The 26645-nt window shown below is 41.5% G+C and overlaps 1 protein-coding gene and 1 non-coding gene across 5 annotated transcripts in view; one reads left to right on the top strand and one right to left on the bottom strand.

Moving 5' to 3' along the window:
* The window catches only part of chrm3a (cholinergic receptor, muscarinic 3a), a 76943-nt gene extending 54315 nt beyond the window's left edge, over positions 1 to 22628 (bottom strand). The window contains exons 1-2 of one of the 4 annotated variants that reach the window (XM_034608816.1): positions 22292 to 22611; positions 21907 to 22042 (exon numbers count right to left, since the gene is read on the bottom strand). The gene's annotated coding sequence lies outside the window, so the exon portion shown is untranslated. Of the gene's footprint in view, positions 1 to 21906; positions 22043 to 22291 lie in introns of all 4 variants that reach the window. The other 3 variants (XR_004616288.1, XM_034608818.1, XM_034608815.1) reach the window with 3 other exon arrangements.
* trnag-gcc lies at positions 371 to 441 on the top strand. The gene has a single exon. It is a non-coding gene; the product is annotated as a tRNA-Gly (tRNA).
* Positions 22629 to 26645: the final 4017 nt, after the last annotated feature.

Below are 26645 nucleotides of genomic sequence, written 5' to 3'. Positions count from 1 at the left end.
TGATTTTAAGAAACCTCAATTGTCCCCTGTTGGGGCTACCTCAAATTTGCTGTTCTGTTGGGATGGTTTGTCTATTTGCAAAAACTCAATGAGTAACAAACAGTGCTTTGATATGACGAGATTGGGCCTTTTTCAACATTTATTTCGATTTGACAAAGAGTAATTCATGGATCTTGGTGGAAAAAATCCAACATTTTTAGGGGAGTAATAACTATGAGTGTGTTCAATATGGAGCAGCTTGATTGAATTTAAGGGGACTGTTGGCCGCTGGTGGTGGTATGTGCTCGACCAATGCCCTCATAGTTCATACTGGAACCCCTTCTACTGCTGTCAATGTGAAACTCTGCAGTTGCTAAGGCAGCTTTCATCAGCATTGGTGGTTCAGTGGAAGAATTCTCCCCTGCCACGCGGGAGACCCGGGTCCGATTCCCGGCCAATGCAATAGCTTTACCCAATTTCCCATTGGAATTAAGAAAATATAGTGATTGCAACAAACTTTAATTGTCCCCTGTTGGTGCTACCTTCATGATGATGGTAACACATGAATGAAGAAAGTGGCAATAAAGAAATATTATTTGTTTCAATTTCTCAAAGAGTAATTCATGGATCTTTGTGTAAAAATCATGCATATTTAGGGGACAAATAACTATGAGTGTGTTAAATATGTTGCAGCTTGATTGAATTTAAGCGGACTGCTGGCCCCTGGCGGTGGTATGTGCTCGACCAATGCCATCATAGTTCATACTGGAACCCCTACTACTGTCAGTGGGAAACTCTTCAGTTGCTAAGGCAGGTTTCATCAGCATTGGTGGTTCAGTGGACGAATTCTCGCCTGCCACGCGGGAGAGCCGGGTCCGATTCCTGGCCAATGCAATGGCTTTACCCAATTTCCCCTTGACATCAACAAAGTAAAGTGATTTAAAAAAAATTGAATTGTCCCCTTTGGGGCTTCCTTCATGATGAGCATATTTGCTGTTCTGTTAGGATGCTTTGTTTATATGTGTGATAAAAATGAAACACTGCTTTGACATGGTGATACTGGGCATTAGCCATGAAGAACAGAAATCTGGTGCTTGGATCAATAAACCATAGAAACTTTACAGCGACTTCATTAAACTTCCACATTGCTAAAATAAAATCCAAATGAAATGAACTCTGCTAAAAAAAAGTTCTCTAAAACCTCAGTAAAGAAAAAAGCAGTTTCCCATTATCAATCAATGATCTGAGAACTTTGAATTTAGAGCTATATTTGTTAAGGTTTCCAAAACTTTAAGAGAAAACTGAGCATATTTGAACAATAAAACAACATTAATCTGTTCTCCTACATTGTTATTTTTCTGTGTATACTTGTGTAATCTTTCCAAGAAACACGATACCAGGGAGAAACAGAGTGTCTTTGAAAATTTGCCAAAAGGAAAGCTTTCTGACCCGCTCACATTTGTGAAGAGCCATGTCTCTGGAGATTTCAGCACAGAGACAATATCTCTACTGTCACAGCTCATTTCAGGACACATTCAAGATTTCTTCAATCTTTGTTTTCAGACATAGCAGCGCTGAAGGCAGAACAGGACACCGTGACCTCACAGTAAAACTGCATCGGTGCCAGGCAGTTGCCAAGCTCCTCAAAGTGATGATCCAAATATAAACATGAAGGTCATCCCACCAATGACACTCAAAAAAAGTACTCAAACTGACAGCTCTTTTAAATATATACTAGACAACAACTAAATAAAAGTTATTAATGATGTCAGAAGCTGCAAATCATTATCATATCATCCATCCATACCACTTATCCTTTATCATGTCATATCAAGACAAATAAATTAGCAGGATTATATAAATATATATATATATGGCAGTTCCCTAAACATGCACCACAAGGGGCCTATTTCATGTTTTAGAATCAGTATACTTTGGTGATTGCAAGGCTGATACCCTATCTTGCCACGACAAAGAAAGTAAAAAACAATTCCTGGATCTCCAAATTTAATCAGATCCACACATGAGGACGCACACGCTCAACACAAGCTTTACGAGCTAGTCCACTCATAGATTGGTAAAGGAACAAGAAGGAACAACAAGGAAAGCAAGACATGCAAGAACAGATATATACAATGCTGAAATGAAATTAATCAAAAATCCTTCATCACAAATGGACGAGTGAATGATACACATGAGGCCTCAGGAATACAAGAGTTGGTGATTGAAATGTAAATTAATAAACTTTGAATTTTCTCTGTCCTTTTCCACCTCGGTCTTTTAGCAGAGATACTCATGATGACTGTGGCTTTGACAGAAATGACCCTGTGGTGCAAGTAATACCAACATTGAAATAATAGCCCATTGTGAACACAGTAAACGGCTCTCGAAAGGTCTGGTATCTGCTGGGTTAACATTTGAATGGCCTGCTGAAAGGCCCCTCAGATAAAAAAACCTTTTGTCATTTTAGCAAATGACTCATGGTCATATTAATGAGCTTTCTGCGTTGAATCGGGATGGGCAAACACACAGGTATAACCACACACAATTTCCTGTGTTTATCTTGCTGACGACACTCAGTCAAGGTCATTGGTTGATGACCTTTCGCGCGGGTCCAGATATGAAAGCTTCAAATACATCACCAAACGCGGTGTAGTGGCCGAGAAGCTTCGTCAAAATATCCCCACTTCTCTTCTATAATAGAGCTTACATTCACGGCCATCATTTTTTTATTGGTTTAAAGATTTACATGCTCTTCATGTTCATAAAACACATCACTTTCCTCATTCTGTTCATTGCTGCCGCTCCTCTTTTCAGCCTCTGTCTGAAACACTTGGTTTTAGCTCCCGTCGCTTTACGCCCCCCCCAAATATAGTTGGATCATTTGCTCTCTCAAGGGGCACAAGTGCTGTATTATATTCTCTTTAAAATATGGGGAATTACATTAAGAGAGCTGTATGGGAAATGATAGGAGTTTGAACGTCGGTGAAGTGATTTCCAGAATGTGCCACTTCACTGAATTCCCTCTAATATCAATAGAGTCTCTGATACTTCATGCCATTGCCGAATTTACATATGCTTCCTCACATCCACCTCCATTATCAGCCCATTGATCCTGCTGAAGCAAACAATGTCACATAATGACAGGTCTAAGCTATGTCATGTCAAATTACATTCAAATGTATTCATGTAAAGTGCTTTAAATAAACAGGTTGTTCACAAGGTGCAAGAGTGCCTGCGTCACCGGTGGAAGGAGTGAGACTTGAATGGGTGGAGAGCAGTTATCTGCCCTGGGTGTGAATTAAAAATCAGAGCTCGGTCTCCACATCATTAACCCTTCGGAGCCGCACTGACCTTAGATGTTCATCTGATTTCGTCATGTTGTGGTGACTACGGAAGTGGAATGGGGTGAGCGTGCGGGGGCGCCCCTTTGATGTTGCAATGCAAAATGTCTTTTATCTCTCGTGGAGCGTTTGAGACCGGGCCAGCTGTCCAAAAACTCAATTAGAGCGACTCCGAATGTGAACCGACAGCATAAGAGGAGGCGTGAGGCACGGAGGTGTGATCAGCAGAGGGGAAAAAATAAATAAATGTAACTCCACCAGGACAAAGGAGCCGAAAACTGAGAAACACAAACACAGAGAACAGATTTTTAAGATGGAATCTGCTCTTTCTAACTGAAATCAACAGCAGTGTGTCTGTCCACATGTTCCTGGTGGCAACATCACCCCAAAACAACCAAATCCTTATTCATCTCTGAATGTCTGATATACAGCTGGTGTACAAATAAGCTTTTTATCGAAGTTCATGTTAGTGGTTAATGTTCTGTTTGATGAATAATTGAAGACAGCCTGCTTGACAAATGTTGCACAGGGTGAAATTCTTCAGTCCATTAAGTCAGTCATCATCCGGGGTGTCATCACGACATGTATCACGAAAGTAGAAATAATAATACGGAAACCCAGAAGCTAAAAGCTCTTAGCATGTTCAAAAAGCTGTGTGGGAAGTGTCCCCCATGAAGTGTACTGTGCCCTAGAAACAAGGTGAAAAGGGAAGGGAGAAAAAGTAAGAGTGAGAAGTGGGAGAATGGAGGGGATGACAGGAAGAAGAGGTGGAATATGTGTGTCTGCATCTTTGTGCATCTGTGTGCTGTGTATATGAACAGAACTGGCAGGCCCCTCCGCCTGCATTCTTTCGTGACTGTGAAAAGATGCACTGCAGCTCGGGCGAGGAGGGAGGAAAGACGAGAGGGGAGGAGGTGGGGAGGAGAAGAAGCAGAGGCATGGCTTTTTACATTAGGCCTTTCATCTCTCTCCTGCCATCGGTCATCAGAAATGGGAGAACACCGGCTCCCCGACACCGCGCTCCGTTCCAATTCCATTTAGCTCAGGACTGGTTGCGGCTCGAAAGAATGAGAAAATAAAGTTTTTTTTGTATGATGTCCCAAAAGGAGCAAAAATAATTATTCATGCAGGAAGGAATTTAACTGCATTGTCCCACCGCCAGGACCAACAGAAATAATATTCTTGGTTTTCAAATAAAGACGAAAGCTAAGACGAGAAATCAGACGAAAGCTATTTCTAAACTAAACCACTAATAGTCATGAAGTTCTTCCTGTGGACTCCGAAAAAAGAAGAGGAAACTTATCGTGAAATCTCATTTCCTTGGTTTTTGTGTGTCTCATACAAACAAACGATGCAGAAGAAGACGGTCTTTTCTCACATATTAATGACACTTAGTGGGTGTTTTTTTTTATATATCGTGGCCATGATTCAACTTGCAAAATGCTGAGAAGTGTTTGTTTTTTCAAGGAGAAGCTCTGAGAGAATCATACGTTTGCCAGTGTTGTGAAAACTTGTCTTTAGAAATCACAGGCACATCATCTTTGGGGCCATTTGTTTTCCTTCTCCCAAGTTATTTGTGCAGTTTGACCTGATAATCCTGCACAAACAGAAAGTCATAAACAGAACGGAGCCGAAACGGGATCTTCACTCGGAGAACTTATTGAAAGAACGAGCAATAATGGAGGAGCCGTCTGAGCTGTGTCTGTGCAGCATTTTTAAAGACAATAGTACAATATTTAAACTGATAATTGTGCAGGAAGAAATGAGACATGGACACAATAAAAAATGTGGTGAATTGAGTTGTAAAAGAAACTTCCCACTAATCCTGGAAACTAAAAGACAGCATGTTGATGCTGTCTTTTAGTTGTCTTACAGATCTGTATGCTAACGCACACCAGCGATAACAGACAGGTATTCTTCACCCGTCCCCAGGAAGCAGCAGTGAGCCGGAGTTATGACAGCTGAAGGGTTATTACCAATTAGACTGGCTGTGTCTCTATGTCTGTGTGACTGAGGAGAGGGGGGCAGAACAGCTGAGCCTCTGCCACAGGAGGTAACAAACAGAAAAGACGAAACAGCAGTGGTCTTATCGGGGAGAAAAGAAAAATCTCCTCAGGACTACAGAATAGAAAAACAGAAAGAAGACGAGAAGGAGAAGAGAGTGAGATTTAGAAACTGAGCCTCAGAGGTTTAGGGACTAAAACCCACAGTATAACAGTAACAAGCTACCTGCTGGCCGCTGTTTAACAGAGCAGTCATCTTCAGAAATCACACAGTTTCACCATAACAACTGTAACTTCAAGAATACACTCAATGGAGTTTACAGGAAAATGTAAGAATGTCAACAGTGAACTGAAAGGACACTTTAGGGTATGTTGGTGCTTTCACAATGCTACAAAGAGCTTGATGACATGCACTGAAGTCTGGACATGTTCCTGGATGTTTGCGGAGGGACGTTTTGTGGACAGCGCCCTGGTAAAATATCTGGAAAACAAGATTCGAGAGCCTTTGGGGGCCAACCCCCAAACTGTTAAACATGCTGCAGGGAATGAAATAGTACGTAATATCTTCCCTCCTGCATGTTCCATCAATGTCTCTGTCTGACCTGCACAACCTCCTGCTGCATTGTTCATATGTGAAAACCAAATTCTGGAACATGTCCAGAATTCTTTCGAACAGTTTCCAGAGTTCATGTCTGAAAACAGGTTGTGCGTCGGTTCATGATTTGTTTTATTGTACAGCTGCCTCACTATCCAAAGGGACACCAACCACCTTATCTGTGGGGCCCAGTTTATTATCCAGTGAAGAGATAATGATGCTGAGGTACATGCCTCCGCAATAACAACACCCAGATTCCAACAAGGCATTAATGAGAAGTTTTGAGACTAATTAAAACAAACTCTGCATCATCGGAGAGAGACACTCACTTAAACTACTTCAGTTGACCAAAGTGTTTCTTCTATGACGGTGGTTTCTAACCCGTCTGTCCGTCCTGTCAGATGAACTCATGTAGCTCTTCATCGACACCTACCATCATCCTCCAATTCGTATAATATTGGACGTTATTTAACACTATTACAATAACTCACTATTTCCATTACCTTTAGCTGTTTATTTATACCATTTAGCTGACTATTTAAAACATTTAAACATTACTTTTACATATGTAAGATAAGATAATCCTTTATTAGTCCTACATTACAGCAGGAAGAGGACATTCAAAAATCATCATCATAAATAAAGTAAAGTAATAATAAGTAGCAACACTTATAAATGTGGAAAATATAAAAACAAGATATGAATGGAATAAAAGTGCTATATACAATTGTAAAAAGATTTCATATAAATATCATATTTCTGCTTTTTCAAATTGGTTGAGAAACCCCATCATCTCTCTACGTAGCCCCACGGGTAAAAGTATCTGTGGTTGGAAACCACTATGTCATGAGATATAGCCTCTTTAATGATTGAGAGGGCATTTTGTTAGAAAGAAAGAAAATAAAAAGATCACCTCCAGCAATGCTCTGTCGTCCACTGTAGTACAGAAACTCATCTGCTGTTCAAAGCCTGAGAAATACCTGCAGCACAGATGAACAGGAGGTCGGGAAATAATCAGAGTCAATAAAATTATAAAAATGCAAAGCAGCCAAAACAACATGCATCACAGCGCACGGCACAACTGCCTTATTAGAAAACAGCCACCCGATCCACACGTAAACGGATCCATAGTTTACTGGATGGGTGAGACAAATATAGAGAGGTTCATGCCTCTTCAGCTTCTTTGTTTCGTCTCTGCTCGACTGGATCAAGAGTTAATTCTGCTCAGAGTGACTGTGGGCTGCAAATGACAGCAGTGAATTAATGATTCATTATGCCCAGTGTAAGCAAACACTGAGCCGGAGAGGGAGGAAAATGGATTTACACACATCCAACACCAACCATGACATCTTCTCAGCTATTAAAAAATATCCAGATACCCACGTAGAAAGATTTGAAACCAGCAGATCTGGTTTGTAAAACCACAGCATATTATTACTTTTTCAAAAAAACTAAACCTTCCAACTTTCAAAATGGGTTTTTCAGGGGCACAGACTTTTATTGAAAACCTACTCCCTAAGAAATCTAAAACCCCAAAACTTCAATGTTGATAATCATTCATTATAAATGTTATATTTTGCTTTCTCCGCCCGGGGCTGCCTTGTAAATTAATTACCCCCTCTTCTTTTTTATTCAGGCCAGTCACTTGAGTCCTCACTACATCTTAGCCTCGCCATATGTTTTGTGCTACAAGATGAAGCATTAAAGAAGTTAGGAATCTATGGAGTCTGCGGGGGGGCTTGATGCTAGAGAGGACATCATTAAAGTTTGATCCTACATGTTAGAAAAATATTTCTCCAGATGGGGATTATTAATGCTGAGAAAACTGCACAAACGCAGTGCGTGTAGTACAAGCATTTTCCATTAAGAGACACACTGCTGGTTTGTGCTTTGGGATAGTTTGTCCCTCACACATCTGAACGCTTCTCCAGGCTAAGACCTCCTGGCATAGCTATAATACTAAAGTTTTTTAAGGTTCACACATGTCTGCAACCCTCTTAATCTCCTGTGTTCACAGATCACCTCGGGGCCATAAATTCAGCCGAGCATCACAGATTAGAGTCTTGCTTCTCTAGTTTCTATTTTAGGAAGTGTTGTTCAAGTTCACAAATGTTATATCATCCTTTCCTGTTACCTTTTTTTTCGTTTCTTTCCTCTCTATCGCTGACATAACCCAAAGTAAAAGCATGAGTGAATTCTTACATGAGGTAGAATTCATCGTTAAGTCAAGAAAGGGTGATATAAAATGATGCGAGCTTGTAAAATCCACAATTATATCATTGGTTGATTATCTGGCCTATGAAAGCGTATTAATGTATCAAAAAAGCTGCTGTACACATTTTAAACAACACATCAACAGATGCTACAATCTTTCACGCTCCAGAGATGTGAGGTTGAAAACAGGTGGTCTTGTTCAGACAGGACTTATGAGCAGGTTGAATTCGGAGGCACTTATGTCCAATGGCCTTATGGCTGTACATCTGCATATGTCATTGTGATGGATGAGGTGGGGGGAGCAAAGATCGAATGACCTCAGTGTTCCGAGAAGCCTCGTGTGAGGTTGGCTCCTGTCCTGTCACTTCCGCTGACTGATGGTCGCAATGAACGCAAACATGCCCCTGCAATCACAACGATAAGGCTACGACGGGGGCGCTAATAAATGCGAAGTGCGTATACAATTTTGTTGATTACCTATTAAAGAGAAAGAGTAAATGCTATGAGTCTGTTTAGAGTCAGCAGCACTCACAGTGACTGGATAAATATTGGTATATGTTATGCTGCGAGGAGCACAGATAAAAATGGAAGTGTTTGCAGGCACAGCACGGAGGTGCACCCAGCTGGGACGCACTCTCCATAAGACCTCTTCCACATTCAGTTCCCACAATTCAATTTCAGTTTACCAGGACACGCATGTAGTCGTTGAGGAAGAGAAAACAGGCGCAGATTCACCGACTCATGTGAAGACTCCACATTCACATCTTTTTGAAAGTGTGCATAAATCTAGAAAATGAAATCCACGTGAGATGCAGCAAAAATCCTCAATGACCAAAAGTGTGTATCGGGGAAGTGAAAAGCCATTTTCAGACTTGAACCCTGGAGAATATCTGCACACTTGTGTTTGGAGTTCCTCGGGAGTTTGCCTTTCACGTATGAAAAACACAGCAGGAGATTCTTAGACGTGTTCACAACAACAGAAAAGTCTCCAGAGTGTTCGAGCGAGGCGTGGCGCTGAATGCAGGAGGCAGGACATCAAACTTCCACCCATGAAAACATGTTTTTGTTTACAGCACATCCACACCAGCGGTGGCCCTTGTCACCAAAAGCTTTTGAATCTCATTGGCTTTCCAAGTTGAAATCTTTGTCGGTATCTTCTACATATATGACTCCATGTATTTGTATTCTTTTTGTTTATAGAGTTTTGCTTCCGTTTTATGTTAGAAGCGTCTTCAACAAGCCCACTCGTTTGCAGTGAATCCTCCAGGTCATTTCCTGCTGTATTCTCATATGGGCTCACTCGGACATTATACAGAGTTTTTACTCGGGGGCCGGCAGGAGAAACTCTGAACAATGTCCACAGAAACTGACTTGGACATTGGCGTTCTCACACACAGCCCACCCAGATGATTTCCGAAGATTATCTAGATTTCAGAGTATGTTTGAAAGCAGCTGAATTGAATAAGAAGAATTTGAATCGTGGGAACGGAATGAGAAGTATATTCTATAAATGAAGGTTCTAGTATCACATTTCTGTCCATCATCTAAGCTTTCAGCAGCTCAGAGCCACACTGAGCAGGGAGATAAAAATACTTTGGTTGTGACACCAACGTGTGAGCTGAAGAATCTCGACTGTCTGGAAACTCCAGGTCTCATCAGTATTCTTGGCCTGTTAATGTTAGCGTTCAGCGACGGAGCATTTCATACAACAGGCCAGAGGCTCTGACTCTCAACTCCACCAAGACACTTGCATATATTACCAAGAAATCTGGCAGTAACATGATCCACCTTCTTTACACGAAACTAACAATGGAATTAAGGATCCCTAACACTGGATCGAGAACAATGTAAATAACCTCTACCACATCCTGATTATGATATATGGAGAGCAAAGTGCTGCACTCAAACTTTCTGCCATAGCTGAGACACAATAAAAGGGGTCATTACAAAAGCAAGGAAATGACTCAGACTCTGTTTCACTTGCGCTCCAAAGAACCGTCGATCATTGTTGGGGCATTATATCACCTCAAATCCTGATATCCAAACGCACCAATAATAAACAGAGTGGCGGCGAGGGAGTCACAGGGTTATTCCGCTCCCCTGGTGGTTCTCAGCAGTTGGGGATTAAGCAGGATGTGACTGATGTGATGACAGGAGCTTAAAGAAAATGAGGCAGATGACTATAAACTCTAACTGCCCCTCGATGTCTGAGCTGAAAAAGAGATTCAATTAGATTAATTTAAAGAGCTTTAGTGAGACTAATCTGGATAAAATAAAAAAGTGATTAAATAAGCAAAGGGGAAGTCACAAAGAGGTGGCACAGCCTGAGAGAAAACTTCAGGAACTTGCTCAGGGTCAGTGACAACACTTTTTAAGTGAATATCCCAAAAGAGCCGCGGTAGTTTATCCTCAAAGCCCTTTTATAATAACACCTCTAGCAATCACAGTAGTTATCCCATTTTCTACATTCCATCACCATGTTGGACATTTCAGTTATTTACAACCAACATGTAAAAATAATTATGCAATTGCAGCATCTGTTAAAAACAAATTGTAAATGGGCACGTTGTGAGCGGCTCCAGTACTTTTTTTAAACCACCACTAGGGGGAATCAAAATTGGATTTTTTTTAGCCATGCTAGGGGCGTGGCTCTGTGAATGGTGACGTGGGTAAGTCGGTCCACCACCTTGGTCCACACTGTTACCATCAGTGATTACCTTTGTGCTTATAGTGCATTTAGCTTCAGGCACCATTGCCGCCCAGAGCCACAAGCACTGCTGTAGACGCTTAAATTAACTTTCAATATGTACCTACATATTTTAATACATATATGTATAATACATTGTTTGCAGAGGAATCCCCAAAATCCTCCCAGCAGCTGTTTACTGGCTGTAGCTGCAGTGTTGACTCTTTCATCAGAATCACACTATAATACAATATATTCCATTGCAATAATCTAAATTAAAATTGAATCTGAAGGAAATGTAAAAACCACTGTGAAGATTCGGTCTGAGTCACAGACCGAATCTTCACAAAATGGCAAATCTGCAGTGTGCCCGGTAATTAGTACGACCACAACATCAGCTTCTTCATCCTCCTCAGTACAAGCTGATGTTTTTGAAGCAGCTAAATTCCCAAATTATAACTTTAACAGCTCCTGGCTTTGTGCCCCTGCCAGCTCTGCTCGAGAATAACAGTCCATTGTGTCCTTTGTCTTCCTTGTTTGCCACTTTTATTTGAAGAGATTTAACTGAGCTCTATGCCAGGACACCAGCTCTTTCTAAATCAAACTGATTCAGCCATTGTTTTTTTCATGTTTACACTATATACTTCTCTGAGTAAATATTGATAAATAATAAGCTCCTGCGACTACAATGTATTGCCTGTGTATGCAATAAATATGTCCACCTGGGGATATGATTACATTTCAAAGAAACACAGAGGGTACCAAGCCAGTAAACAGTTTCACTTTTTTTCTACCAACATAACTCTGCAAAAAAACTTTTGTATGGAGACATGCCAGGAAATTCCATCCATCCTTCTTTCCTCTGGCCCTGCTCTTCATCCCAAAGACACCAGTAAGTTTAAAGTAGTAGTGATTGTCTAGTTCTCTAAAACCTCAGTCTGTTGATTGTGTTCTACATGGATTCACAAATTGGACCAAAGGCAACAGAAATACTTCTACAACTTTTCTTTCACAAAGCTGCTCGATAAGGCTCGTGCCCGAGGTTGGCTCTAGCCAGAGGGCTTGCACGGCTGATAAGGACAAACTGAAAACAGATGACCGGTCCTAAAAACCTACTCCAGTGATTCATGTCATTCCACTTTTCTCTTAAAGCTTTCATGCCATGCCAAGTTACACACATTCCTGTGATGAGCTCCAGATTATTATCACTTTGCTAAATGGAAGTAATCCCTGGGGAGGTGTTCAAGGTTTTATATTGCTCCATCCAAAAAAGGGTGGTGGAGTGAAAATGCCAGCAAAGGAAGGTGGCACCCGCTCATCGCAACAGCGAGTGTTGCTACTAGAGACCAAATGCAAATTGTCATCTTGCATTAGTTTAATTGGTTGTGGGAGACCCTGATGTGAAAGTCATTTCTGTCATTAATCTTTTGGGGGTTGGTGATCACGCTGCATCCTGCAGGCTTTATGCTGTTAAGAGGTGAGGCAGCTTTTTATATTTGTTTATTTTGATCATGAATGTGAGATTGTCTTCATAGACAAAATAACAATGTTAAGGATCATGGTAAATTATTATCTTGTATTATCAAACTGAAGTAGATTAATCTGAAACACTTCAATCAAAATTAGTGAAGCAGAATTCTTTGTTTCTACTCCATTAATAATCCCATTTTTTACACAGATTGTTATTGTATAAAAAAGACAGAAGATCTAACTGTAAAGGATCAAAACCTTAAAAATGTTAAATAGTTTGACGAAAGAAAAAGCTTTTAATTCTCTACCTTATTATCATCAGGCTGTTGTCTACTTCTACCTCAGATCTCCATGGTAACATTGTACATCTGCATCCCACTTGTTTAATTTTGTCACAGCTTTCAACCTGACCATTAAGAATCCACCACTGTGCAGTTAAAGAGTGACACTAAAGTACTGAACCAAACACTTCTTTAGAGAAACAGTGAGGGGTCAGCAAATAGCAGTAAAACGATTTCTGTAGCCTTTTGTTGCTTCAGACTTGTGTAAATGTCAGGATTTGATTCACTGGCCTGGGGACTGGAGGTGTTGTTGGCTCCGATTAATTTTCCTCTCCAGAGTTTAGCCAGAGGGCTCGATCTACATCTTCCCCGAGCCTGGTACAAGTTCTACAACTACCTGACTCTTTCTTTAAAACGTCAATCAAACAGAGGAAGCAGGAAAGCCCCAAGACAGGTGCTGGTTTGAACTCTTTTAAAGGATGGAGAAAATTGTCACTCAACTGCTCCGGGGGAAAGAAATAAGAAAATGAAATTGCAAGCGGTGTTGTTCGTTTGACTTTACTTTAAATGTCTCACTCTTAACTTTGACGTTTGGTTTTGAACTTGGACAAGTGAGCTGAGGCAAGTAGAAAGCTGCACAGGAGCCAAGCTTCAAGCATCATTTAGAGTCCAGCTGTAACAAACAAACTGTGGTTACCTGGATCAATCAGGTGATTTCATTTAATGAAAACCAGATGTGTAAACAATTAACTTGTAATTTAACAGAAAAGATCAATATTCAATCCACAAAGGGCTTAGGCTCTGGGTTCTGCTCCTCAAGACATATAGTCCACACTTTAAAGATTTGGATAGTTCCATGATTCTTATTTTTAAGGCTTCAGCACATTCAATTTGAAATGAAATAATGAACAGCACATTAAAGGGTCAATTTACAGAAAGTTTACATGAATATAAATAGAAGTGTGTGAAGATAAAGAGCAGTCATTTAAGCCGGGGCTGCAACAATTAATGGATTCATCACTTGATAATCAATTTATCGGTTTGACTACAACACACAACACATTACAATGTGACATACATAGGACACATTCTCTGATTTCGGCTTCTTAAATGTGAATATCTTCTGGTTTCTTTGCTCCTCTAATGACAGTAAAATTAATATCTTTGGTTTGTGGACAAAACAAGACATTTGAGAAGGTCATCTTGGGGTTTGGGCAACACAGATCCAAATTTTTTACCATTTTTACGGACCAAATAACTTAGAATATATTCAAAATCTTAATCAATAATGAAAATGACCGTTAATTGCAGCTCGAATTTAAGCACACAGCGCTACATGAAGCTGAAGCTTTTTGTGGAGTCACTGCCTTTACTCCTTGAGCAAGTGCAGTGCAGCTCAGTCAGATTGACATCAGGTGATTGACTCGGCCAGTCGAGGATATTTTTCACCTTGAAAGATGTCTGGTTGCTTCATCTGTCAGTTTATTTCAGATTGTCCTGCTGCAGATTGATGAAATGTCATTCACTGAATTTTGATGCACTAAACGCTCCCACAGACGGATCCTGTACCTCTGCATTGCTTCTGTCGGCAGTGAAAACGTTGATAAAAGCCAGTGCAACAGTTCCACTCGCAGCCCTGTACATAGGAGCCAAAACATAACCAGCACGATTGACAGATGTGGTGGTTACTCAGAGTTGAGACCTGTTCTTTTTCTTTTTCTCAAAATAGTTGCCAATTTACCGTAAGGGCGAGACAGCAGAGCAGAACTGACCCTGGCTGTACCTCAACTCATCCACACACCGCCGAGCCAGGAGAGTCTGTGCATGTTTCTGTGTGGGGTCAGATCAGGGTCTCTGTGTGTCTGTCTGTAAATCAGAAGTCACCAAACAGAGAGCGAATGCAGCAGAAGCCAAAATGTGGACAATTAGTGCATTTTATGATCAACATTTAAAATTTGAAGTTATGAAAGGGAAAACACTTTAATCAGCATGGAGGGATAGGCATACATGTTTCACACGTTTCTTCCTTTAACAACCACTTTGCGTTGACTTTTTTTTTAGTTTGTTTCTTGGATAGCCAAAGAAATCCCTCACTGTTGATTTCTTGTTTCAGGGGATGAGCTCGGTGAAATCAGGTGAGATTCTCCATTCAGCTGCATGTTTTCATTACCAGCAATTAAATGAACATGGTATGATGATTACTCCTGTCATCCTCAAGCCCTATGAGCCAGGTTGTAAATCCCTGCTTTGTAAATTGAACCCAACTGTTGAATTTTGGCAAATCTAAATCAATCAATCAACTCAGACTTGTTTTGTACATTAACTAGTGTTGAAAAAACAAACAGCTGCTGAAGAGATATTTAGAACCGACGAGTCAAATTACTTTTGATCCTTGCAGTTTTGGTGCTATGTGTTAAAAGCGAGGGCCTGAAGAACAAAAAATGTGTAGTTGTCGTAGTATCTACCAACCATCTAAAAATATCTTAAATCTGACACTATCATGCCTCAGTAGCAGAGCAAAGTTATACCACATCAGACAACGAGTTGAACACAGGTTGAGGGTTTTAAATCGCAGTACACACTCTGCACTGAGCCTGTGGATATGCTGCTGTTTTGCACAGCAGCTCTGCCAAAAATCTTATCAAAAACACAGTTGGTTGTGATTCAGCATAGACATTAGGGCTAACAGGTTGGCACAGCGGCCAATCGGGAGCTCCAAATCCCCTTGAAAAGGCACTCGCTCACCTTCTTTCGCAAGAGCATCCCTATGAGCTTGGCATTGTGCAGAAAAAAACCCTCAACAGTGTCCTTTATCCACATCCAAAGCTATAATCTCCTCAGTGGGCATAATGGCCGGCCCTTCCAGTCTCTCTTGTGCCATATGCTTCTCCACAGTTTTTGATCAGCTATGATTTAGAAAATGATCACTTGTGCTGTTTTAATAGTGTGACAGGTGTTAAATAAAAGCGTGAAACAAAAAAGGACAACACTTCACTCTGTATCACACAGACCCATAGAGCCAAAACAGAGATTTAAATTCTTACACATGTCCAAAAGCAATTCCAACCACCACTATCTGAGCAATGAGACAAATCTATGGAATCTATACAACCTACCTGGCTGCCTGTCGGGGGATGGAGCCGCAAGTCAGTCTCAGCTTTCAATTATGATGTTTCAACAGATTTTTCATACATTTAAAAACATTGGACTCTCTGTTATGGCTTCTCCTCCATCCTGGTGACATGGTCGTCTCTTTCCTCTGGGGGAAAACACCAATTCAAACAACATCCTATAGGAAATGAAGATGGCAGACAGCACTAAGGACAAATCATTTACGTTACAAAGCTCTTCACCTCACTTCAACCTCAGGACACAAACCACAAAAATGCTAAATGTGTGACTAAAATGTGTTAGTTAAGATATGAATTAAAGCTGGCTGCTTGATAATCACATTGCCTCACTTGGGATGTGCTTGATGAGCTGCGTGACAAAACGTGTGAGGCAGAAACAAACAACAAGCACAGAAAACAACAGAAAAAAAGGTGCAGCAAACGTTGCCTGAGCACATAAAGCGAAATGTAATCAGACTGTGTACTTATTGGAGCTTGTACCCGAGAGTTAAGGAAGCATTTGATTGAACTAACAACAGATGTTTGTCTACACCAACATCTGTCACTGGAAATTATCATCATGAATTATGAAATATCCGTCATCTTAATATGTAAATTCTTGGTATTTTCTTCTGCCTAGCAGGTGCCATCTCTCCTCTCATCTTTATGTATTAAAATCGTGCTTTAACCTCAGAGTGCCATTATTCAGATGGCACAGTAGGCGGTGTCCTCTGGATTCCTTCGGTTTGAAAAATTCAATCAAACATCCCGCTGACAGACATCATTGTCACTCTGCCGTCAAAAACCACAAGTGCAAATTGAACAGTCTAGACTGATGGACTAATGTTGAGACACAGCTTCCCGGTGGGAACAAGATAATACATTTAATGGGAGAAAGCATTTCAATTAATTGTGAGCACTTATCTGGTTGAACATAAATGACTTTTGGCAAAAATAAACAACGAATGCCGCATCATCAGGCCAATGTGGTTTTTGGAGAAAACAAGAATCTTAAACTCTTAAATTCTCAACACAATTAAAGAGAAAGCACAAGATGCATTGTGGCATGTTTTTTAAAAATAGTTTAAATGATTTAAAAAGCAACTGCTGTATGTATTCCACAGCTGTTCCTCTCGTTCTTTTTATTCCACTTTCAGTTTCCCTTCATCCACAGTAGCAGTTCACCCCTAATTACAGGCGTCCAGTCATTGCTCTCTAAACATGACCTTGTACAAGTCATTTTCAGGATTATTAGCTGCAGAGTGTTATAAAGCTGAAGCCAATATGTGTCAACAGAGGGTAATTGCCGTCTTATTAACATTTGAAAATTGCAGCCACAAGTGCCTGCATTAAAAATAAAGAGGAAGGCACACGAGAGGTTTTTAAATTTTTGCAAGACTAAACATTCAGTTCACATTACGGCATGTGTTTATGAAAAGCACATTCTTGTTGGAAATGTGTTAGTTTTACATAAACTTCCATGTTCCAGAGCCACCCTGGATCGTTTTTGATGTCGATCAATGTGCCGCATTGAGAGAAAGAACGTTTACGATATGTCACGGTTTAACCTACAAAGAAATCTTTAACGCAATCGATAATATGTGAAACTACATTAACTGAGAATAATAAACAAGCCATCGATGACAGCAACATTAATTGGAACAAAGAATAATTCAGTTGCGTAATGAGAGTTTCTGGTCCAGACTAAGTCAAACATCCATCTTCAGCGTAATTCCTCCACTAACACCAGTCCTCACTCTCTGAGAATTGAGCTGGAGCTGGTGCACGTCCATCGCCTGCTGGAAGTTTGCAGCTGAATATTTCACCAGAGCTCTGTCATCCTCTGTTGTCTTGTTCCCTGTCTCTTCTATTCACACTCTATATGTGCAGCACAGGTCTCTTTTTATACCTGGAATCAATCCCCCCGGACCTCCAGTGAAAAAGGATGGAGGACAACCTGTTATTGATTTATTTGCTAAGAACAGATAGACAGCAGACATAAAAGAGCCACCGTATATTAGACATGATTCTGAATTCCCTCGTGTGAGGTCTACTTTGTCAAGAGTGCAGGAGTAAAGATTGTGAGACGGCTTGGGGGGGAGAGAGAGAGAGAGAGAGAGAGAGAGAGAGAGAGAGAGAGAGAGAGAGAGAGAGAGAGAGAGAGAGAGAGAGAGAAGATCACTGGTGCACTGAAGAGCTCTTGGGGTTGCTATAGATAAACTGTATGGAAGTACATGGATGGCAGCACTGCGGGTAGTTCGTTTACAGCAACCCAGTCTTTATCTACCTCAAAGACCAACATGACCCTCAGTACGTAATACTGCTGACCTTCACTCCGGCCGCTATAAATCTCCCTTCTGCTACTGGCCATCACCTGACCTTTGAACTGCAACACCCTTGCATTACATAAATGTGTGTGTGTGGATTGCTGTGTGCTAACATACACAATATCCTAAGGTAAACATGGAAGCGAGCTGTTAACAGCCCTGCAGTGAGCTCCTTATTGCCACCAATAAGGGGGCAGCGCCTTATAAACAACTGGTAAAGGTCATTGAGTGATGATTGTCAGTTTTAACACATATGTTATGTTCACTATAAAACCCTCCATTACACCCGCAGTGCACCGAGTAATGAGGGAGCAAAAAAGTCAATAACACGTTATTTGTATCAGGTCCTAGTATAATTATGATTGAACCTCCTCTTCTGTACTGAATAGAAATTATTGGCAACATATATATTTCTGCTGAAAAAGTCTAAGATGTCAAGCTGCTTATTAGGCCACTGAAGTGTCTGCGTCTTCCCAGCACTATGTCTCTGAAGCTAAGCAGGCGCGATGAAACATGGCACATCGCCGGCTGCCCAGAGAGTCTAGACGAAGACAAAGAGGCAAAACACCCGCCTCATAAGGCTTCACTGAAATTGTGCCCATAGGCAACATGTCTAGTTACTGGAACAAAGCAAAGATGAGGGGCAGGAGCTCAGGGCTGCACAAACCACAGCTGTTTACAAACAAGTTAACCGCGCAGACGCCGATCGACGGCCTCCCGTCTGACGCCGAAATCACCTTTCTCACCAGTTCTCAACCAGCAGCGCAAAGTTCGACGTTCGAGGCAAACTACGGGAAATTTGGGTTATTGTTTTAATAATCGAGCCGAGACGGAGAAGTTCCTGCCCATGTGCCGTCTAAAGATAGACGCCGTGCTTCGCTCCGCTGTGGTCTGCACGGCTGTGAAAGTGGATTAAACAGGCTTTAACATCAAGATGAGCTCTAATGAAACCCAATGGGGGGGGTTAGCCCGTCTGTTTGGCCAGCTGACTCCCGTAAAATACCCATCCTGTTGCCTGCTCTAAAAGTAGCCTGGTGGTGCCACTCAGTGTCTGCTCGGCCCCGAGGGTTAAATTGTGTGAGGCTTTTGTCTGGACAAACAACAGCTATCCCACCTAATCATACACAGTTATTTTCCCCTATTATTGCGGTTTTTATTCTCAATTTGGGAAATACACTTAATTTGTTTTTCTAAGAGCAAGTTTAAAGCCCCAGCTTTAGCCAATGAGCTTAGCTTAGCACAAAAACCTCCACATAAATGCACCTTCAAGGCTCATTCATTAATTTGTGTACTGTTGTTTATTCCTGTTTATACCCTTAAAACACCTAAGAGGATAATCAGAGTTATGGATTTCCACGTGGTTTTATAGAAGTTTACCCTTTAGAACCTATACTTTGGTTTCTTTCAAGATCCCAGTGTTAACCTGTCCATGTGCTGTTTTTTAAATGATGCAAGCAACACCATGAGTGAAATAAGTAGTCGAAGTCGTAGCTGGGTTTTCATTACCTTGGAACTGAAGATACATACAGCCAGGGTTTCATACGTCACAGATTTAAAGACTGAATTCGAATAACTTGTATGGCGGCGTTTTCCTTTTTACTAAAGTATTGTGTGGGGATTCAGAGGAGAAGCCAGCTGTAGCTCATTATCAGTATCAGTGTATCACAAGCTAAGTTAGCTAAGTTAGCCAAGTTAGCTAAGTAAGAGCTGGCAATTGGGACCATGGATTAGCTAACATTAGCGACACATTATTAGCTTTTTGATAACGTAGTGAAGCTGAAGGCTCAAAACATCGGTAACCACCATTTTTCTTAAGTTGTAGAGAGTGATATATAAAATCCCTTTTCTGATGAATTGACTCATTTGCATTATGTGGAGTGTCAGAGGAGAAGCCAGGTGTAGATAATTACCTGTATCATTGTTTTGCAAGTTAGCTAAATTAGCTAAGACAGAGCTGGTAAATAGCTAGAACCAAGGTTTAGCTAACATTAGCGACACATTGTTAGCTTTTTGAAAACGTAGTGAAGCTGAAGACTCACAACATCTACTAGTGTCACATTTCTGATGTTGACAGATATACATCACCATTCTGACATCATCAACTTACAGGCGACTGTTGTTCTTCAATCTTCGTAGGTTTCTAGTTCAAACGTGTGTTTGAGGTAAATGAGGTAAAGCTGTCGACTTACATCCAAGCAATTTCAAGGCTGTTTCTACCTGATGGATTACTCTGAAACTTGGTGGAAGGAGGAAAGGAAGAACCCATTATGTACTGCGGATCCAGATCAGGGGGCGGTTCCGAGGGGCCTGATATCTATGAGCGTGTGCAATTTGGTGCAGCTTGATTGAATTTAAGGGGAGTGTGCTCTTCCAAGAGCCATCATAGTTCTCTAAAGAATCCTCCTCTGCCACGCAGGAGACCCAGGTCCGATTCCCGGGCCGATGCAATGGCTCTACCCAATTTCCCTTTGGAATTAACAATGTATACAGATTTTTAAGGGACTTAAATTGTCCCCTGTTGTTGCTCCCTTCATGATGATGGGAACACATTAATGAAGACGGTGGCACTAAAGGAATGGAAAGTGTTTAGGTTGCTGGACAGAGCCAGACCAGCTGTTTTCCCCTGTTTCCAACTTTATACAAAGCTTAGGTGGTTCGCTTCTGGCTGCATCTTCATATTTACCACACAGACATGACAGTGGTATCGATCTTTGTCTTGTGCTCTCATCAAGAGAGCGATGAGCATATTTCCCTATAAGGTAAACTACAGTGGGATATTTCTTTAATCAATGAACTGAGCTCTAAGTGAAAAATTTGACTCTAAGTTCCAGTAAACTAAAGTCCAGGAGAATAATACACCCTGAGCATGGAATTACAAATAGGTAAGCGCACATCATTATTTCAGCAGCATCAGTACACATCCACAAGCTTGGGACCGATAGGCTAAATGCATCAGCGTCTGCCAACGCAGCGCCCACGTCCAACAGGTACAAAAGAAAAAGACATTTCCAGCCTACTTAGAGCCATCCACCACTGTCACCGGTGGCAGCACCATCAATGTACCGTCCTCCACCCCCAGTCCATTTGGGAGAGTCATAACGAAGATCAATACGGCAGTAGCACAGTGCTCAACAAATCCATCTATCAGGAGAGGGAAAGCCTGGAAAACACATATTAGTCAATCAATACATCAAGCCGAGGGAGCCCCGCTGCTCATCCTCTTCTGAATGTCCTCCGCTGCGTCTCTCCCCACAGCAGGCAATGGAAAGTCACAATCATCTAAACACATTCCCGCTCCACCTTCAAGAGACTAGTAATAGACCGTGACACAGAACTGGACTACAATGTTCCCTAACAATGGCTGTGTTGATGTATTGATATAAAAAACATGCTGGTTGTGTTGATACATGCAACATATCAAAATGTTAAACTATCACGATTTGCAGCCACTTTTATGATTCATATACGACTGTGGCCGTGTTGTCAAACTCGCACCGTGGCTGCTGCTGCGATGAATAACTGCAGCCGTGGAGTATAAGGAAAATATTTGCACCAGGGCACAGATGCCATTCGCTCTGCTCTTACTCATTATCCAGCACAATGTCAAAGTACACCCAGGTCACTGAGAGGGGACATTCCTTTACATTGCCAGCTATGGACAGCATAAATAAACAGTCACCCCCGATTCATGAAAACCTTCCACTCGCCATGTAGAGACACACATTCATCCTCTATGTCCACACTCGTGAATTAAGCAAATACTTCTGCATCTGATCTTCATTGGGGAGCAAGAATACACATTAAAGAACAACCCATTAGGTGACAATGCTTTTCCTCTTTTTTTTTATCTAACCATCACTTTGAGAAAGAGAAGATACGAAGACAAATACCTTGTACCTTTTGTTAATGAACTTTACAAAGAGCCCTGAGAAGCCTCGCGGTCCTTCGGGGGGGGATGCAGCGCGCACAGGGCTGGGCAGGGATGCTGAGCCGCGCAGCGAGAGGGAGCACAGCCGCCACTTGTTTGCCAAAACTTGCATTCAGACAGAAGCACATCAAATAGGAGCTTTCCTGCACAACCCTTGGGTATATGAAGCTTTTTGGAGGCATTGCAAAAGGCAACCACTCTATTCTGTGTCGTGCGCAACTTCCAAACGCAGCGTTGTGCAGAGCAAAGACCATTACGCAGCTGTAAAATCGTCCCCGGGAGCCGGAGAGCGACATTTACTTTGACCAGATATCTCTCAAACTTTCCGTGTCCAGTGTGTTTTTCTGCACCTACCTCGTAGCACTCACTGATGCGCGGGGTTAAAATCAGCGCCGGGAGAATTTGGCAATCCAGTCAAAGTTGTCTCCGCTCCATGTTTGGCACAGCGGGCTGTGTACGGCAGTCCAGCCCGGTCATGTCTGACAGGCTAACGGGACGCGGTTAACGAGGCTCGCCACCTTCCACCGTCACCGAGCCGAAGATTGGACGGCGATGTGGCGCGCACGGCGGGATCTCCAAGGAGAGTCCGTGCGTCAGGATTGGACGGAGCGGCCGTGACGCACCGGCAGGTGGCACACCCGGCGAATAAAAATGTCCAGATTCATTCATAGATGATTCTTCTGGTATACAATAGGGACTCAAAACATACACACACGCGCACACACACACACACACAGAGAGAGAGAGAGAGAGAGAGAGAGAGAGAGAGACACACACACACAGCCATAACCAGTTCATGCCAAACCTGAACCTAAACACATTTCACATCTTAACCAGGTACTTAGAAAGGACGTGTTGTCTCATTTATTCTTATTCCATCGTTGTCTTTCTATAAACTGAGTCATTCTCCTTGTTGTTTTTGTTGGAGAGTGTCATCAGCCAAATCTTCATGCTGTTTACTTTGGCACAAAATGCTGATCATTTCTTATTTGGCACAAGAAATGTCCTCTTTTTTTTTCTAATTTCTAGAAGTTAATAAAAGTCCAAAAAACTCTGCTTCTATTTTTTATTTCAGCAAATCATTTATTTTGAAGAAGCCCAAAAAGTCTAATTAATGTGTTTTTAAATGATTTGCATCCACTAATGGGGCAGAGGAGCTGTTTAAAATTGCAAATAAAGAAGGAGACAGAGAGCAACAGAATAAGGAGAATAAGAAAAAGCAGCAGCATGTGAGCAAAGGTGCAGTCAGAGTTCAGGGATTGATGCTGACAATTACATGTGAATAAAAACTTTAAAGGTGTTTAATCAAAACGGAGGAATTTTCATTCCAATTATTTATGTCACTGAATGTGACAAAAAAGGGAAATGGGGCAAGTGGGAGCGGAGTGTGTTGTGACACTTGTCTCAGGGTAATTCAGGGAGCCAAAGCAAATGTTTTAATATTTTTTTCTACAAACAAATAAGGAGTGAGAGGTAATCCTCGGAGGAATGTGTAAGCCAATTACAGCTGGCTGCAGGGGCCGGAGGAGTGGAGCCTCAGAGCCTCCTGCTCAGACTCACTGTGGACCCTCGGACCACATCCCACCCCCCCACCCCGATTCCCAGTGCACGGGCAATATTTCTATGAAAACATAAAATGGTTAGAGACATGAATAGGATATTGTGCTGGCTTCCTCACACAGTTTCACATCCTCTAATCCTAAAGCCTTGTAGGCTGCTTGACACTTTCCCATAAGTGGCTTGTTTGCGTCCAGCGCGTGGGGAACCAGTTGTTTCCATCTGGATGCTGGTGTATATGTGTGTGTGTGTGTGTGTGTGGGGGGGGGGGGTGTGTGTGTGTGTGTGTGTGTGTGTGTGTGTGTGTGTGTGTGTGTGTGTGTGTGTGTGTGTGTGTGTGTGTGTGTGTAGGCTTATGTAATATAGCGTCTGGTGTAGGAAGATGAGCAGGATGGCTCAGACAGCTGTTGATCTGGTTAGTTAATGTTGTGGAGTTCATGCATGCTGTGCTGTGGACACTCATCCTACAGCTTCTAATCTGCGGGTATTTAAAGAATCTTATACTTGATGTGAAGTAGCGAAGCAAAAGAGAAATAAATCAAATCAGAAAGAAGGTTGAATATTGGCATGAACCCCATTTCACTACTGCCACTGGGCTGACAGAGCAGATAGTGCAAAACGAAGGCTGCAAATGACACCTGGGACACTGGGGATAACGTCAAGTGGCGGCTGCATCAAATGCATCGCACCTGAAGTGTAAACCACATGCTAATAGAAAAATATGAAATGAAATAAAGTGGTAACCCGGTGAGCGGTTCTAGTCCAGCAGACCTGCTGCGTGGGCCTCGGTAAACGGCACACTCTAAGCCGAGCCTCAACATTCACCTTCCTGCAATTTCACACTGTCTGACTCCACCAGAGCTGCATGAACACACTGATAGTGTAGCCCGCTAGTCCACAGAGACAGTTTTCACTTCATAATGGCCTCAACCACAAAAGCCCCCCCCCCATCTCAAGAGCATCAACAAAATGTACACAGAGATAAGTGGAAACATTAAAAAAAACTTTTAATCAACACGAAAGCCAGAACAAATAAAAAAAAATCAAGGTTCTGTAGAGAATCAGAACTATTGTTAAGATGTTAGCAAAAAGGGAAATATGCTTCTCCTATTGGGATTTCTTCTCCAGGAAATAAAAGTTCAGTGAAAAAGAGAAAGTCAAAAAGCTTTGAACACAATGTGGACCGCAGGGCATCAAGTGCTGCCAAGCGCGAGACCAACATGGAGTCAGAAAAAAGAAAACCACAAGAATTCGCACCCACAAAAAATATATATGATCGAGAATCTCTGCGAGGAAATGGTTTATTTTTTATCAGGAAGCATGTAAATGTTATTTGGATGAATGTTGTATATGTTATTTATTTAAAACAGATTCAACAGCTCTCATGTCTATAAAAACAAATTGACCACACACGGTATCTAATGTGTCCTGGTTCTTATTTGGCTTGTTAGACTAAACTAGACTTGTTTCCACTTTAGAAAATGACACAATCCAATAAATAAAACATAATAGAATAAAATAAAGTCAATTCGGTCTCTAGACCGAAGCTGCTCATAGCGTCTTTCACACAAAGGCAACATCAGTATGACAATAGCATAAAAGCAATATGAACAAAATAACAGAAATGTTTCAGAGATGTAATATTCTCCTGTGATCTTGTTATTTGTAATAACATTGGAAGGGAATAAAAAAAGGTAATTCAAATACAGACCGGCTTCAAATGAACTGGGTAGGGTATATTTCATTTTTAATAATTTGTCTTTAATTTGGTCGGAACAGGAAAAAAAGAAAGTCACAGCGTGAAAACCTCACGCATCACTGCTTCAAATCATGAAATGTTTTATAGGCACCACAGTCGAGGTTATTCAGGTTCATACTCAGAAAAAAATACTGCCTGCTCGAGTCTACATTTCTGATTTCACAGCATGAGTAGTTTCCACTGATGATCGCAGCTCCGACTTATAAAGTTTCAAAACCTCGTGTTGGTAAATAAATCAGGAAAAATCCATCTGCACCGATTTGAAAATTACGATGTAACACTAATTATCACAGTTTTCACACAATCTGAGTTTTAATATGCACACGAGCAGATTTTTTACACAAAGACATCAATACTTGTTTTGACAATGCTCGGGCACTGGTGCAGATGACATGTGGAATTCCACCAGTCTCTGGTTTTCCAGAGAGCTTCTCAATTTTGAAAGCATGTTATTTTTCTGAAAAATAATTAGGAGCTAACACCCTCGGGCTGATTTCCGTTTGTGTGTGTGTGTGTGTTTTCTGTGTCTGTGTCACATGTCCTTGACATGTGCAATGAGAGATTAGCATCTGAATATCAATGAAGTGTTGAATTATCAAGCTCTCCCAGCTCGACTCTGCTTTGTCATCTTTTCTCTTTCTTCCCACTTCTGTACTTCCGCTCACTTTTTCTCACCTCGAGCGCTCACACACACACAAACATTCGCTCCAGCATTTTCTCCTTTTATAGGCGCCTCTCCACTCCCCTCCTCATGAATAAAAACATAATCCTCTCACTACGTCCAAAGAATTCTGCATTTTCGCCGACATTCTCTCACTGACCTTGATCACAGCCCGACTTGTCATCTCCACTGTCATCCCTGCGCTTTTGGCAAGTTGTTAGCAGAATATACAAAAAGGCCAGATCTCATCCAGCGTCCATGCAGAACTTATTTGCCGAACGGCCTGTCAACAGGATTCTCAGTTCTTTACCATGAAAGCTCTTCAAAGTGACGACTGGAACACAAACTATCTGGCTGCATATTTTCCCATTACTGCGCTACACATGGTTTATAACTCCTAGCAACAAACTCAAGATAAGAATAAATCAGTGGAAACACGACAGCGTGTTCCATGACATTTATCAGCCCTCAGGAGTCTTTTTGGAATTTGTCATTATTTCACACGATAAATAAAGGTTTTTTGTTTTTTTCAGTGCAAGATTGCCCATAGGACCAGACAATTAATTGTGTCTTACTTTGACATAATATACTTATATATTGGACGCAAGAATACACAAGACACAAACCCCTTGATTTGCCTGACAAAGAAAACTATGCTGCTAATTATCTACCACTCTGGAGAGTTGGAAACTGTATGAGCCATAATATAGGACGGTGTTATTTTCTAAAAC

The sequence above is a fragment of the Hippoglossus hippoglossus genome, chromosome 15 (assembly GCF_009819705.1).
Source record: "Hippoglossus hippoglossus isolate fHipHip1 chromosome 15, fHipHip1.pri, whole genome shotgun sequence".
Taxonomy (NCBI): domain Eukaryota; kingdom Metazoa; phylum Chordata; class Actinopteri; order Pleuronectiformes; family Pleuronectidae; genus Hippoglossus; species Hippoglossus hippoglossus.
The sequence above is the reverse complement of the archived record's forward strand: the minus strand, read 5'-3'. Positions and strand labels throughout refer to the sequence as shown.